The 15202-nt window shown below is 43.5% G+C and overlaps 1 pseudogene; it reads right to left on the bottom strand.

The window, feature by feature from the left end:
• Positions 1–1239: 1239 nt before the first annotated feature.
• LOC127922053 (myosin heavy chain, fast skeletal muscle-like) overlaps positions 1240–15202 on the bottom strand; it is an 18134-nt pseudogene continuing 4171 nt past the window's right edge.

Genomic DNA, 15202 nt, shown 5'->3' with positions numbered 1-15202 from the left:
CAATTCATGACATTTGATTTCTTAGCAGGACAGTAAAATGGTCCAATACATCTATAGAACACATGGTCCTCCCTTCTGCCTCTGATAAGGCGGACTCAATAAACACAACAGTAAATGATGCCTGAGTGTTGGAATGTGATCGTGGCTATCGGTAAATGAAACTGAAAAAACAAGAAAAATGTGCCGTCTGGTCAGCGTTATATAAGGAATTTGAAATGATTTCTTATATTGAAAACCAGAGAAGTTGACTTTTACTCAATTTGTAATTTACTGGGTGACTTTTATTTGAGTCATTTTTTATGAAGTGCGGTGTACCGCAGTTTAGCCACCCAGGGGAGAGTCATCGAGGCCTCGTGACAGAAGGAGTCGACAGCACGCGGCGATGTCTCCCTCTGCTGAACGTGCCAGGTCTCGACGGGCTCCCCGGAGAGGAATAATTGAGGATGATTATGGTTGGTGAGTAATCAAAGGGCTAATCGCTCACCAGCTTGACGAGGCCCATAAAGCTGCCAGAACGGCAGCACATGGGGGTGGTAACTGGGGAAGAGAGGTTACTCCTGTATAGTTGTGGGCAGTACCAGAGATAACGGAGGGAGTTGGGTTTTGTTCCCCACTGGAGACAGCAGGAGCCCAGAGAACAGTTTCCCAGAGAAGTCCTTTTTGTTTCTTATTTAAATAAACACCCTTGAAACTGAGCTAATGCAATTCTGTCTGTATCTGATATGTGTAAACATCTCGACCAAACCCCCTGGTCTTTCACAGAAGGTATCTTCATTTTTTTGTCAAGTATGACAATTGGGTTATTTTTCCACCACCACATTTACAGCATGTTTACGTAGTCTGATCACCAGAGATGATGTGTAATCCAGTCTGTTTCCTGAGAACATTGTTCTGAGAATTTCACCATAATCTCCAGTGTTCCCTTTCAATTGCTACCACGGTTATGCGTCAGCTTCTCTCTTTATTTATTTTATGAAATGCTTCAATTTGGGCCTTTCCATATACTGTAGGTCAATATATCCTCCAAGTGTAAAGGGTTCATTTGAGGTTTTAGGCATCCATAGCTCAGTCTATGAATTTCAGATTGTTTGCATTTCTCCAACCCCATCACTCATCTGTTTACCAAAATATGTGACATTTGTTGTTGGAATCCCAGAATACAATATGGTACAAATTACAATATTTTTATGGTGTGAACAAACTGTGTGCTGAGTAATAAGTCCACCGTCACAAGGGGTATGTAGGCCTACATGTTTTTAATCAACAATCATTTTCACCATGAAAATCATATTTTATGCAACACAGGAAAATGATATAAGATCTTTGTCTTGTTTATTCAGCAACTTCTTATCTTGTTTATTCAGCAACTTCTTTGCCCTGTAAAAAAAATACAAATTAATAACACATCTGTATTCATGAGTGTGTTTACACTTGGAAAGAGTATAATGTGTCCAGCATTTAAGGATCATCCTTAATCTAGTTTTTTTTTTGCGCTACATGAAATGTGCTTATTAGCCGTCTGAAATACCTCCATGATAGTGAGTGTTAAAGGTCAATATTGATTTCTGTGAAGACTGAATCATAGGTGGTGTTGATGTGGTCATATCTGAGCATGAGTCAGATGTAGAATTAGTAGCAGCTCTGTACCTTTCCAGTGCTGCGAGATTTGGCTCTGAGCTTGTTGACTTGAGTCTCAGCGATGTCAGCCCGCTCTTCAGCCTCCTCCAGTTCATGCTGAACCTTCCGGAACTTAGACATGTGGCCGTTGGCTTGTTCCTCCTGTGCGAGGAACAGAGAGGGAGAGCACAACATCAGCATTCAAAGTTTGAAGCTTCAGGTAGCAAATTAATATGATTGTTTTATAAGTATTTTAAGTCTTTATTTTTATTTTTATATGACAGATTTAGGATTGCAAAGTATGTAGGGAGAAATATGATACAGTAGAGAAAGTGATTGGTGGGATGGGGGATCAAACCACTCCCTCCGGGGACGTAAAAACTCCCCTTTGTTTACGTCACATTTTATAGTCTTACAAATTAGGATTTAAATGGATTGAAATGTTATTTTTTGTCAACGATCTACATAAACAGCTCTGGAATGACAAACTGGATTCCAAAAAATAAAAAAAATAATGAAATTTAGAACAATGTCTTTGTCTATAGCGATTGCATGGCTGTGTGCTCGATTTTATACACCTATCAGCAATGGATGTGGCTGAAATATTTGAAGGGGTGTCCACATACATTTTGTATGTGTATACATGTATATATATATATATATTTTTTTAAATATATATATATATATATATATGTAGCCCCCGAGTCAATATTAATCTTTTTGGGTCAGTCTGAGAGCTTAACACACCTGTACCGTTCAATATTAGCCCATTATTACTTTCAACGTTCTTCAATTTGGATGTTACTCACTGCTAGATAGACATATTTAAGTCTCACCATAGACTTTCAAACAGATTTAAGTCAAAACTGTAACTTGGCCAATCAGGAACATTCCTTGTCTTCCTGGTAAGCAAATCCAGTGTCGACTTGGCCTTGTGTTATGGGTTATTGTCTTGCTGAAAGGTGAATTCATCTCCTAGTGTCTGGTAAAAAGCAGACTGAACCATGTTTTTCCTCTAGGATTTTTGTCTTTGCCGAGGTCATGCTGTTTTTTTTTGTACTGAAAAACTCCCCAGTCCAATGACTGATCGGTTTCCTTCCTCCCCGGCTACTCTGTCAGGAAGGATATCTGTATCTTTGTAGTGACTGGGTATATTGATACAACATTGAAAGCCTTATTAAAAACTTCACCATGCTCAAAAGGACACTCAGCGTCAGCTTTCTTCAGCTTACCAATCAGTGCCCTTCTTTGCGAAGCATTTGAAAAGCATAAACTAAAATGTTGTAATGTCTCCTAGGGAAGAAATATGTTTTTGAATGTATGCTTTCAGAGTATTTGACTAATGAAGGCTGCTCACCGCTTCCTCAGCATGTCTCTTGTAGGCCTTCACTTTCATCTGCAGCTTATCTACCAAGTCCTGAAGTCTGCCAACGTTCTTCCTATCCTCCTCAGTCTGTGGGAGAAGATCAAAGAATCAAAGCCCAGTAGATTCATACACAAACCTGTCTGTGTTTGCATCAACCCACTGGGCAAAGGCATCAATTCAACATCTATTTCACATTGGTTCAATGTATTTTCATTGAAATGACGTGGAAACGATGATGATTTAACCAGTGTGCTCAGTGGGAAGTGTTTGAAGAAGGTGCTTTCTCTTACCTGGTAAGTGAGCTCCTTGACTCTGCGCTCATACTTGCGGACTCCCTTGACTGCATCTGCACCTCTTCTCTGCTCAGCCTCCACCTCAGTCTCGAGCTCACGAACCTTGTTTGGAAGAAATTAACATAGGCATTTGTTCGAGGGGGTGAAATCAGACGTAACAAATCTTTGTAAAACAGAGATATATTGTTCTACTCAGTCAAGGAGGCAAAATTGTTGTCTAATTGAAGGGTCTGTAATGATAACAGCTGTTCATTATCTTGGTGGGTTATTGAGAGAAAAAGTCATTACACAATGGTCCTGAGTATGTTATCAAATACATTTCCAGAAATCAGTCTTTCAATATGTCCTAATCCACCCTGCTGGTAACTCACCCTGGACTCCAGTTTCTGGAGCTGCTTCTTGCCTCCCTTCATGGCCAGATTCTCAGCCTCATCCAGTCGGTGCTGCAGGTCCTTGACTGTGATCTCCAGGTTCTTCTTCATCCTCTCCAGGTGAGAGCTGGTGTCCTGCTCCTTCTTCAGCTCCTCAGCCATCATGGCCGCCTGGAATGGTAGTTTGTTTAATGTTTGCACCATTTAGCACCAATCATAACACCCAACTGAGATCTTTGTTGTGGTAAACCAGCCCAGCAACCATTGGCCCTTGGTGACAAATCAAGTGGATGTAATTCAATAGATCATAAGGACTCACGTCAGTGATGGCCTTCTTGGCCTTCTCCTCTGCATTTCTAGCCTCCTGGACAATGTCGTCCACCTCTCCCTGCACCTGCACCAGGTCAGTCTCCAGCTTCTTCTTGGTGTTCAGAAGGCTGGTGTTCTGGAGGATGAAACAAAACCATTTGTTTGAATCTCAAGAGAACTTACAAGTCACAAGGCAGGAAAGGTATGCTTGGTTGAGTTTATTGAGAAATGGCTTAGAGCCGCACCTGGGAGTGCAGCAGTCCAACGCGCTCGCTGGCATCTACCAGTTCAGTCTCAGCCACTTTGCGGCCTCTCTCAGTCTGCTCCAGAGCAACTCTCAGCTCCTCAATTTCAGCCACCATCAGACCGTTCCTGCGCTCCACCATGGCTACCTGCTCCTTCATGTCCTCTGAGGCACGGACAGCGTCATCAAGGTGCAATTGGGCATCCTGGGGTTCAAAATGACATAGGTTCATTAGGACTTGTGGAAGTAGAGGGGATAGGATTTGTGATAGAACTGTTCATTGGTAAGAATTTCCCCAATATCCCTACCTTTCTACTGTATATTAGTCAACACTATTCAATTTCTCTGTTCTATTCTTTTCTACAGATTCACAAACAAATCCCTCCCCATGTTCAGATGTTTGAGCCTGATATCCCGGTCCCTTTACCTTGAGCAGTCCCTGGACGTTCCTCAGCTGTTTCTGGGCCTCAGCGGCCTGCCTGTTGGAGTGGCTCAGCTGGATCTCCATCTCGTTCAGGTCTCCCTCCATCTTCTTCTTCACCCTCAGGGCGTCATTCCTGCTCCTGACCTCAGAGTCCAGGGTGCTCTGCATGGAGTCAATCATCCTCTGGCTGTTCCTCTTGATCTGCTCCATCTCCTCGTCCTTCTCAGCCAGCTTCCTGTCCACCTCACCCTTGATCTGGTTCAGCTCCAGCTGCACACGCAGAATCTTGGATTCCTCGTGCTCCAGTGTTCCCTGGACAAGGAGAAGGTCGGGTAAATTGTGTTCAACGCATTTGGATGTGAATAACACAAGGAATTAAATATATATAACTACAATAAACACAAATAAGGGGAGCATTGAACTGTAGCTGGCACTGGTTATTGTTACACTGCTTTTCCCATCAAACAGCTGCAGTTTGTACCTCAGCCTCCTCCAGAGCGGTCTGGATCTCAGACTTCTCTGTCTCCACGGTCTTCTTGGCCTTCTCCAACTCATGGATGCTCTTGCCAGTCTCTCCGATCTGCTCAGTCAGGTCAGAGATCTCCTCTGCACACACAAACACAGGAGCAGTTCAGACTTGGGAGATGTTCAGTGGATATCTCCAATGCGCTGAAGTTGACATTGAGTGTGTCAGAATTCACTCTGGCTACCTACTCTGATTTCAGAGCACTCTCGTCTGCGTGTGCCAGAGCACAGAATAATTGATGAATTTATGAATGCTCAACACCCTTTGAATATGGTCGATGTCAGTAAACGTCGGCAATAAAGCGTATTTAAATAGTTGCCAACAGCACAGATACAGTCACCAACGCTCTGGATAACAGGAAAACAGCCTAACCAGCTCTGCTAGGGTGAGTAACATGGTCAGACTGGGGTCTTCTCTCATTTGTGTCTGAAAGTAGCTAGCCAACGTTAGCCAGTTAGCTTGGGTGCTTGACTGCTGTTGTGAGGTCAGAATGCTCGGATTAAAACTACTCGTAGGCCAGTGTCCAGTGTGTGCTCTGAACTCTCCGAGAGCAATAAGCTATGAATTTACAAACGGACAATCTGACAACGCTCTGAATTTACAACGCCCAGAGCGCACTCTGGCACTCCAGATGGAATTTACCATTACAAGTTAAGTTTTTATTTTATTTTAGACTGTTTTAAAATTGTGTAATATACATTTTGATGGTTACAGTTTTCCCCGTCTTCAATACCCCAGTCAAACATGAGCCAAGTAAAACTGCTGTCAAATGCTCACGTTGCAGGTTCTTGTTCTCTCTCTTCAGAGTCTCCAGATGATCCAGAGCCTCCTCGTAGGAGTTCTTCAACTTGAAGAGTTCAGTGCTCATAGAGCGAGCCTCCTTCTGAGCTCCTTCCAGCTCAGCCTGACCCTCCTCATACTTCTGCTTCCACTCTGCCAGGACCTAGGGCGAATCCATGGGATTTTCATTACAAGTAATTGATGAAGAGTTTTAACTCAGAAAAATGCTACAATTATACCACAATTGATCATATAGCAGACAGAAAATGTCAACCTAGCGTGAGGTTTATTTATTTTCACCTTATCAAAGTTACGCTGCTTCTTGTCTAGGTTGGCGGCCATGGCGTTGGCTCTCTCAACGTCAATCATGAGGTCCTCCACCTCTCCCTGCAACCTCTGCTTGGTCTTCTCCAGGGAGGAGCACTTGGAGTTGGTTGCCTCAATGGTCTCCTCAGCGTCCTGCAGACGCTGGGCCAGCTTCTTCCTGTTTGACGACAGAGGGTGTAGGAATGTTACAATACATATGGACCCTCACCATCCACCTCTATATTTGAGTTGTTGCTGTTGCGTGTGACTCACTTGGCCTCCTCCAGCTCCTCTGTGCGCTGGATGGCATCAGTTTCATACTTAGTCCTCCACTGAGCCACCTCACTGTTCGCTTTGGACATGCCGCGCTGCAGCTCTGCCTTGGCCTCCTGCTCCTCCTCAAACTGCTCTCTCAGGAGGTCACAGTCATGGCGGGCAGACTGGACACCGTGGGCCAGGGCGTTTTTAGCCTGTGAAAGAGAACGACAAAGAGATATTAGAGAGATAGTACAGCAAATGACAGTAGAAGTCTCTGAGGGTGGCGTAGTCACCATCTATCTATATGAAGATATGGCTATTAACTCTGTGGTCGGTAGTGTCCGTTTATGTCCCTTACCTTGACCTCCTCCTCAATCTGCCTCTTCAGCTCCTCCACCTGCTGGGTGAAGGCCTGTTTTCCTCTGGTCAGCTGAGACACCAGGGCTTCCTTCTCCTCCAGCTGGCGTCCAAACTCACCTGCAGGGATAGAGGGATACCTTGTTAATGGGGTCTCTGACCTCCTAAGATTGAAAATGTATTTTTAGGTATTGTAGGTCATTGTGATGTGGTGATTAGTATGTTATTGTGTTTTACTGAAAGAAAGCATCAGTTTGTTGTTCATTGTTGATGATGGTACCATTTTCTGTCAGGAGTCTGGCCCTCTGTCCACTGATGTCATTGACCTGGCGAACATTCTCATCATTCTTAGTCTTGAGCTCACTCAGCTGGTCCTCAAGAGTACGGCACATCTTCTCCAGATTGCCCTGTTAGTGAAACATGTTCCATCAGTACTTTATATATGGGACTCCTGTCACCTTCAGTTCTCCTAATTGGCAATGTACCCTTCTCAACGCTGCTTGATCAAAATATCACTACTCACCTTAGCCTTGGCGACGGCCTCCATGTTGCTGGAGAGGTCATCAATCTCCATCTTGTACTCGCTCTTCTCCTTCTCTAGCTTCTGCTTGACGCGTTGCAGGTTGTCGATCTGCTCCCGAGCTCAGCCACACTATCGGCCTGCTTCTTGCGCAGAGCGGCGGCTGTGGCCTCATGCTGCAAAGTGGACTCTTCAAGATCACGACGCAGCTTCTGGAACTCAGCCTCACGCTTCTTGTTCATATCAATCTGAGCAGAAGTGGCGCCACCGGCCTCCTCCAGCCTCTCGCTGATCTCCTCAAGTTCCCTGGAGAGATCGGCCCTTTGCTTCTCAACCTTAGCCCTGGCAGCACGCTCAGCCTCAATTTCCTCCTCCAGCTCCTCAATACGGGCCTAGAACAGGGGCAGGACCAGGAGGAATGAACACTACAATGCAGTTGAAACAATTACATTTGTGCAAACTAAGCCAGTTCCACTAATATATTCTGTATTAACTTGCCCACGCAGGAACCAAAACCACAATGGTAAAAAGCAGCATCTTTACAATGGTAAGAAGGACCAGTAAGAAGCACCATCTTCCATCCTACTGAGAAGCCACCAGGAAAAATGTGTGCTGCCAGATTAATTGTTTTCAGGAAATGAAGGAAATTATTCAAGTGTTGGCTTTCCTGTATTGGAGCTGAGATTCTGTACTGTACCTGGAGTTCCTTGATCTTCTTCTGCAACTGAGCTCCCAGAGACTGTTCATCCTCAACCTTGCTGAGGAGCTGGCTGGTCTCAAACTCCTTTCTAAGAAACACAAACACGTAGATTGCAGAGTTTTGGTTTGATATTGTAAAGAGAGAGTATCTTTCAAGAATCACATGCAAATGGTAATTCATAATTACAAGGATTAGTCAAGAACAGCTATTGTTTTGATCAATATGGCAGGTAGGACTGTGTGTTTACTTCTTGATTTTCTCATCGGCTTGCTGCTTGTCATTCTCCAGGTCCATTATGGACTCCTGGGCCAGTTTCAGATCTCCCTCCAGCTTTCTCTTGGCTCTCTCAAGGTCCATACGGAGCTTCTTCTCTTGCTCCAGAGAACCCTCAAGCTATAAGATATAACCACAATGTTCAAATCTTAACAACTGAAGATTATATCATCTCACATACTATCATGGCCAAAATGTCAAACTCCTCTCACGTCGTCCACTTGCTGTTCCAGCTTGGTCTTGGCCTTGGTCAGAGTGTTGACTTTGTCCTCTTCTGCCTGCAGGTCGTCCAGTGTCTGCTGGTGGGCCTCTTGGAGGGCTTTCTTCTCCTTGGTCAGCTTGGCAACACTCTCATCCAAAGACGCCATCTCTTCTGTCAGGTTTTTAACCTGAAAACCGCCAAACAAAATTTAAAGGAGAGATTTAGTTTGATATATATTGCATTAATTTAAATTATATTAGAAATGGGTCACCAAGTACAGTACCATATATTCAACACTAGATGGAAGTGTACACCATGCCAGTGTACTGAATGGAATTCATAAACGAGGGGGAACATGCAATGAGTGTGAGGGGTACTCCGCAACTGAAAATCAACTTTTTCTTCTTTTTCCTGCACCCACAATACGACTTTAATTCCATTTCTGTTAAGCTATGTTTTGAGTTGATTATTGTTTGGTGGTTAGACTGTCACTGGTAAAAACACGAGACCTTGTTTTCAGTGGCGTGCTTCTCCTTCTCCACTTTGGCTAGGGTGAGCTCCAGGTCATCAATGTCCTTCTTCAGCTCAGAGCACTCATCCTCCAGCTTCCTCTTCTTGGCAGTCAACTCAGCATTCATCTCCTCCTCATCCTCCAGCCTCTCAGTCATCTCTTTGAGTTTGGCCTCCAGCTGGATCTTGCTCTTGATGAGCCCCTCGCACCTTTCCTCAGCATCGTTCAGACTCTCACCTTCCTGGTTTCAGAACAGGAGAAAAAATACAGAGGCCTCACTTTGTGTCTCAAAATTTAGACTTAATTTAGTCAGAGATCAGAGCAAATCAATATAAATTCATGCAATATATTTTTAACATGGGCTACCAGAATGTGGGAGTTGGCCACATACTTCACAGTGTGCGTGTGTGTGTATTGATGTGTGTGTCAATATGCCTTTATGAGGGTCGTTGGTCACTCACAGATGCGACTTGGAGAGCCAGGTCTGCCCTCTCCTGCACCAGGGCCACTAACTTCTCCTCCAAATGCTTCTTGGTGGCCAGAGCCTTGGCCAGGTCTGTCTTCATCTTCTCATAGTTCTCCTTCATGTTGGCCAGCTCCTTCTCAGTCTCAGCGCTCTGCAGCAGGGGCTTGATCTTAAAGTACAACTTCATCCATGGCCAAGTTTTCACATTCATGAATGAGCGAATGTTGTACTGGATGGAGAAGATGGACTCTCTGGTGGACAGAAAGGATAGAGTGGCATGCTTATTTAAAAACAAATCTTTATTCAACTAGGCAAGTCAGTTAAGAACAATTTCATATTTTCAATGACGGCCTAGGAACAGTGGGCTGCCTTGTTCAGGGGCAGAACGACACATTTGAACCTTGTCAGCTCGGGGATTTGATCTTGCTACCTTTTGTTTGCTATTCCAATGCTCTAACCACTAGGCTACCTGCCACCCCACTACATTCTGGTATACAGTTGAGGAATTGGGCTTGAGAAATGTAACAGGCATGATAATGGAAGACACTTTCAAATATTTACCAAACAAAAAAACATTTATTTCAAAGTTTAACAAACCATACAACTCTATTCATGAGGACAATTTTACAAAAACACTTTCACAGGAGGGAACTGTGCAGATAAACAGTTATTTAACAGAATGAGACTAAAGGAGATTTTACTGTAATTCTACTAACAAACTTTACAAAGGCACAGTTTTTCCAGTATATGTTATTTTTTTCTGTCTAAATTGAAATGTAACCTCTATTAACTTCATCGACAGCTCTCTCGATGACAGGACTGACAGGTTCTGAGCTCATGAGGCATTTTGTATTCTTAAGAAATGAATATGTTAATATCCCAAATGTAAATAACCTATTGAACAGCTTGCCAGTTTCCCAAACTGCAGCGTTAGTAGAGCATTAGAAGACGTCCTTTCTCCTTCTGATCAACTCACATCACATACAGTATGTAATAATAATGCATTACATACAGGTGGTTCACAGAAAGCTTTGCCAAGATGTCTACTATTTCTCACCTCCTCTCCATCATCTTGGAGAACTCTCTCCTCATGAGGAATCCACGGCTGAGAGCCTGGACCATGCCGACCAGAGCTGCTAGCTTCTCATCTCTCATCTCCTCCAGGACACCCAGCAGACCGGCTTTGAAGAACACCTGAAACAGGTTAACGTTGTCAATGGAACCACAGTCAGATGGGGACAGATATAAATGGTTGACTCCAAAGAGGGGAACAACACCACTAGACTGCATTGAACAACATAACCATGGGATAGGTTGTTTATAAGTTGTTAGTTATTGTACAGTTGTAGATGAATAATGTCTACTGATATAACTGCAGCCATACCACTCTAACACAATGCACATGATAATGAGTTGAGTTTCTCTGACGTTTGAATATGATGGAGAAAAAAAGGTACATTGTTAATCCACCTTTTCAATGAGTTAAATGAAGAAGAAAGAAGAATATCATGGATATATCAACTGGAGAGATGTTGAATGGTTGAGGTTTATATTATCATTGAGTTGTGTTTTGTTGTCAGCCATGGCTGGGTTGTATTTGACTGACCTTGGTGTGTCCAAACTTATAATCCTCGTGATTTACATCAATGGACCCAAGCAGCTTCTCAGAAGCCTTCTTGTTGTCCATGAACTGGCCCTCTGGGATGACACTGGCATTCAGTACTTTGTACCTGAATGAGGAGACATTTTTAACATGTGTCAAGTTGTAACAGGTTGGTCAAATTACATAAAAGGTAAGCCTATGCTGATGCTGGGAAAACGCTTAACGCAGGTGTGTGTGTGTGTGTGTGTGTGTGTGTGTGTGTGTGTGTGTGTGTGTGTGTGTGTGTGTGTGTGTGTGTGTGTGTGTGTGTGTGTGTGTGTGTGTGTGTGTGTGTGTGTGTGTGTGTGTGTGTGTGTGTGTGTGTGTGTGTGTGTGTGTGTGTGTGTGTGTGACTGTGCATTAGTATTTGTCTGCATGTACCTCTGCTTGAAGTCAGCATAGATGATTCTGCTGGGGAAGCCCTTTCTGCAGATCCTGATACCCTCCAGAACACCATTACACCTGAGCTGGTGGATAACCAGGAAGTTCTCCATCAGACCTGGAAACACAAACCAAGTCTCTTTAATACTCATAAACAGGTTAGAGATTCAGATGGTTAAGGGTAGTGATACTGTACTGATAAGATGTCCTATTTAACTCAATATACACCTGGAGTCTTTGACTCGTTTGGGATCAGGCAGCGCACAAAGTGAGGATGAGTGCTCCTCAAGTTGGTCATCAGCTTGTGTAAGTTCTCCTGTAAGAGGGTTACAAACCATTTTCTCAGAAATCATTTATCATCATCATTGCACCTTTTGAAGGTCTGAATAGATACATTTCAGAAGCTCACCCTGAACTGGGACGACACAGTCTGCATGGAACCACCCTTCTTCTTGCCTCCTTTCTTGGCTTTATCTGTTAAAATGAAGGGAAAGGCAAGAGATAATTAGAAGTACATTTGCTAGAGCAGAGTAAGTAGAATAATAACAAGATGTAAGATATCTATAGTGGTGGTGTCTTCAGCAAGCACACTAATTATAAACCAGATCATGTCGGGATATCTTCACACTTATCTCAATGCAATCGGTATCGCTGAGATGGTGTAAATTAACACATATTGTAGGAGGAAATGAACCCAGTGAATAATCCTGAGACATTGTAATTACGTTCAATGACAAGAACAATTGAAATTGTCACGTGCTTCGTAAACAACATTTGTAGATCAACAGTGAAATGCTGACTTCCCTACAATTTAGAGTGAAATATATAGATGAACAATAATAACATGTGGATAAATACACAGAGAGCAACAATATCTTGGCTATAGATACACAGGGTACCAGTACGAGTCAATGTGCAGGAGGACCAGGTCATTGAGGTAGATATGTGATGCTAGTCTTACCCTCAGGTGGGGCAGCAGGGTACAGGGTAGCCAACAGTTTGACTGAGGCCTTCCCGTACATCAGAATAACTGATTCGTTCAGGGGGTCCTTGTTCTTATCCAGCCAGCCAGTGATGTTGTAGTCCACAGTGCCGGCATAGTGTACGAGAGAGAAGTGGGCCTCTGGCTTGCCTTTGGCAGGCTTGGGCTTCTCAAACGCCTTGGTTTTGCCAAGATGCTGGTCGTTCAACTTGTTCTTGAAGGTTGTGTCTGAAGCCTTGGGGAACATGCACTCCTCTTCAAGGATGGAGAAGATGCCCAATGGCTTTAAGAAAAGAGGTTTAAGAAACATTTATTCCTTTAGTAAACATGCTATTATATGATTCAATTATTTTAGGGTCACATATATGGAGACATATTTAGTTCTCAACCGTCAGATACATTGTACCTCTGTGATAATATATCACACATCACTCGCTATGAGCTTTGCTGTTGTGGTCCATTATAATCCTCACAGACAGTTTACCTTCTCAATAAGCTCAATGCAGGCAGCCAAGTCCATGCCGAAGTCAATGAATTCCCAGACAATTCCCTCCTTCTTGTACTCCTCTTGCTCCAGGACGAACATGGTGTGGTTGAAAAACTGTTGCAGTTTCTCATTGGTGAAGTTGATGCACAGTTGCTCCATACTGTTGTACTGTTGAAGCAAGTTCAAAAGGGATCATTTCATCGTACAAGGCTGTAATCCCTCTCAATCACAACTAATTGTCTTGTTCTGGTCTCGTACTCACATCAAAGATCTCAAACCCGGCAATGTCGAGCACACCGATATAGAACTGCCTTGGATTCTTGGTGTCCAACATCTCGTTGATACGGATGACCATCCACAAGAACATCCTCTCATAGATGGACTTGGCCAGAGCCATGACTGCATTATAAACCTGCAAAGATAATACCTCAAATGAATACAGGAGATATTGACCATATCTAGCCATAAGGTGATAAGCGCTTGGAAAAACAACATTAGACCTACTATTGAAAAAAAAGGCAATGTTCTCATCCCCGAAAGAATTCCGGTGCTCAGAAAATGGTAGACGCTGTGTTTCACTTTACCTGAGCCACAGTCTGTCCCTTGGTCACATACTCGTTGCCGACCTTCACTCTGGGGTAGCACAGACATTTCAGCAACTCCGCTGAGTTCAGGCCCAGCAGGTAGCCGATTTTATCAGCCACTGGAGAGAGAACCAACATCAACAGACTCAGGCACTCAACATCGCTTGTTTCTGATGTTACACTGGACAGGTTTTGATTTTCATCCTCATCCTCTTGTTTCAAATCTTTGTGGAGGTTGGAATTTAGTCTCCATCATGTATCTCCTACCTGACCTTGATGTGGTACTGTCTGTCTTACCGTTTCTATTTCTATGTTGGTGAATGGGACTAACGCTCTACATGTTGTATATCTATGAGTGGGACTCACCCTCTGTGCCGTCTGGCTCGGCCTGCTCCTCACGCTGCTTCTGCTTGAATTTCAAGTTGCCGTGGTGCGTTACAGCTCCTGTCAGCTTGTAGATGGACATCTTCTCATCATTAGTGAAGCCCAGGATCGTAATGGCATCCTGGAATTAGAGAGGAAGTACAACAGTGATGAACTCAACAGTAGGTTGGTCTGTTACAGAACACTACAGTTCTGTGTTCACTCCACAACAAACAGGATGGATAGAATTGACTGGCTTCTCTGTTTCACATGATTACTTTTGGCCAACACTATTATGTGGCAGCACAAGAGCAGTTTTACACAGTTTCCGCAGGACATTTAGTGGCACTCTCTTGTCTTACATGTACTTAAAGGTGAAGTGTGGAGGCGTGGCAAGTGGTTTGAGACACATGTCAACTAACTCAAAGGTCACCAAGTTGGAATTGAACAATGTTCCTACCCGTTCCATGTCTAGAGTTTGGTTAGCACTTTGTATAACTCACGTCTGTGGCATCCAGCTCTTCCTTGTCGTTGATGCTGGGCACAGCGATATGACCCTGGCTGATCATGGGGAAGTCGTAGGGGTTTGTGGTGAGGAGCGTCATTTCTGTGGACAACGGAGAATGGCTTCTCAGTTAAATCTGGAATTCCCCTGTCCCACCTTTACAGTATCTCACCCTCCTTTACTCAGTAGATGGACTCAAGGATAAACTCAGCAAAAAAAAAAAGTCCCCTTTTCAGGACCCTGTCTTTCAAAGATAATTCGTAAAAATCCAAATAACTTCACAGATCTTCATTGTAAAGGGTTTAAACACTGTTTCCTCATGCTTGTTCAATGAACCGTAAACAATTAATGAACGTGCACCTGTGGGACGGTCATTAAGACACTAACATTTTTAGATAAACTATGATTATTTTATTTTTTAAAGTTCCACAGATGGAGGTGTGAATCATTTCACATCAACCTCTACTTTTCCTTACCAACTAGTTCAGGTTTGTGGCCTGTCATTAACTGGTAGAAGATGTGGTAGCCTCTCTCATCGGGCAGCTGGAAGGCCACTCTGGACTTCTCTAGCAGGTCTGAGAGAGAGAGAGAGACAATTACATGTGATGAATGTATCTCCTAAAATATTCCGTGTGAATTATGGAAAGCATTGAGAAACAATCAAATCCAACTCACAGGTCTCAATGTCAGCTTTAGCCAGTTTTCCTGCTTGGAAGTGAATCCTGATGAATTTAC

Source organism: Oncorhynchus keta, unplaced genomic scaffold (genome assembly GCF_023373465.1).
Source record: "Oncorhynchus keta strain PuntledgeMale-10-30-2019 unplaced genomic scaffold, Oket_V2 Un_contig_24458_pilon_pilon, whole genome shotgun sequence".
Taxonomy (NCBI): Eukaryota; Metazoa; Chordata; class Actinopteri; order Salmoniformes; family Salmonidae; genus Oncorhynchus; species Oncorhynchus keta.
The sequence above is the reverse complement of the archived record's forward strand: the minus strand, read 5'-3'. Positions and strand labels throughout refer to the sequence as shown.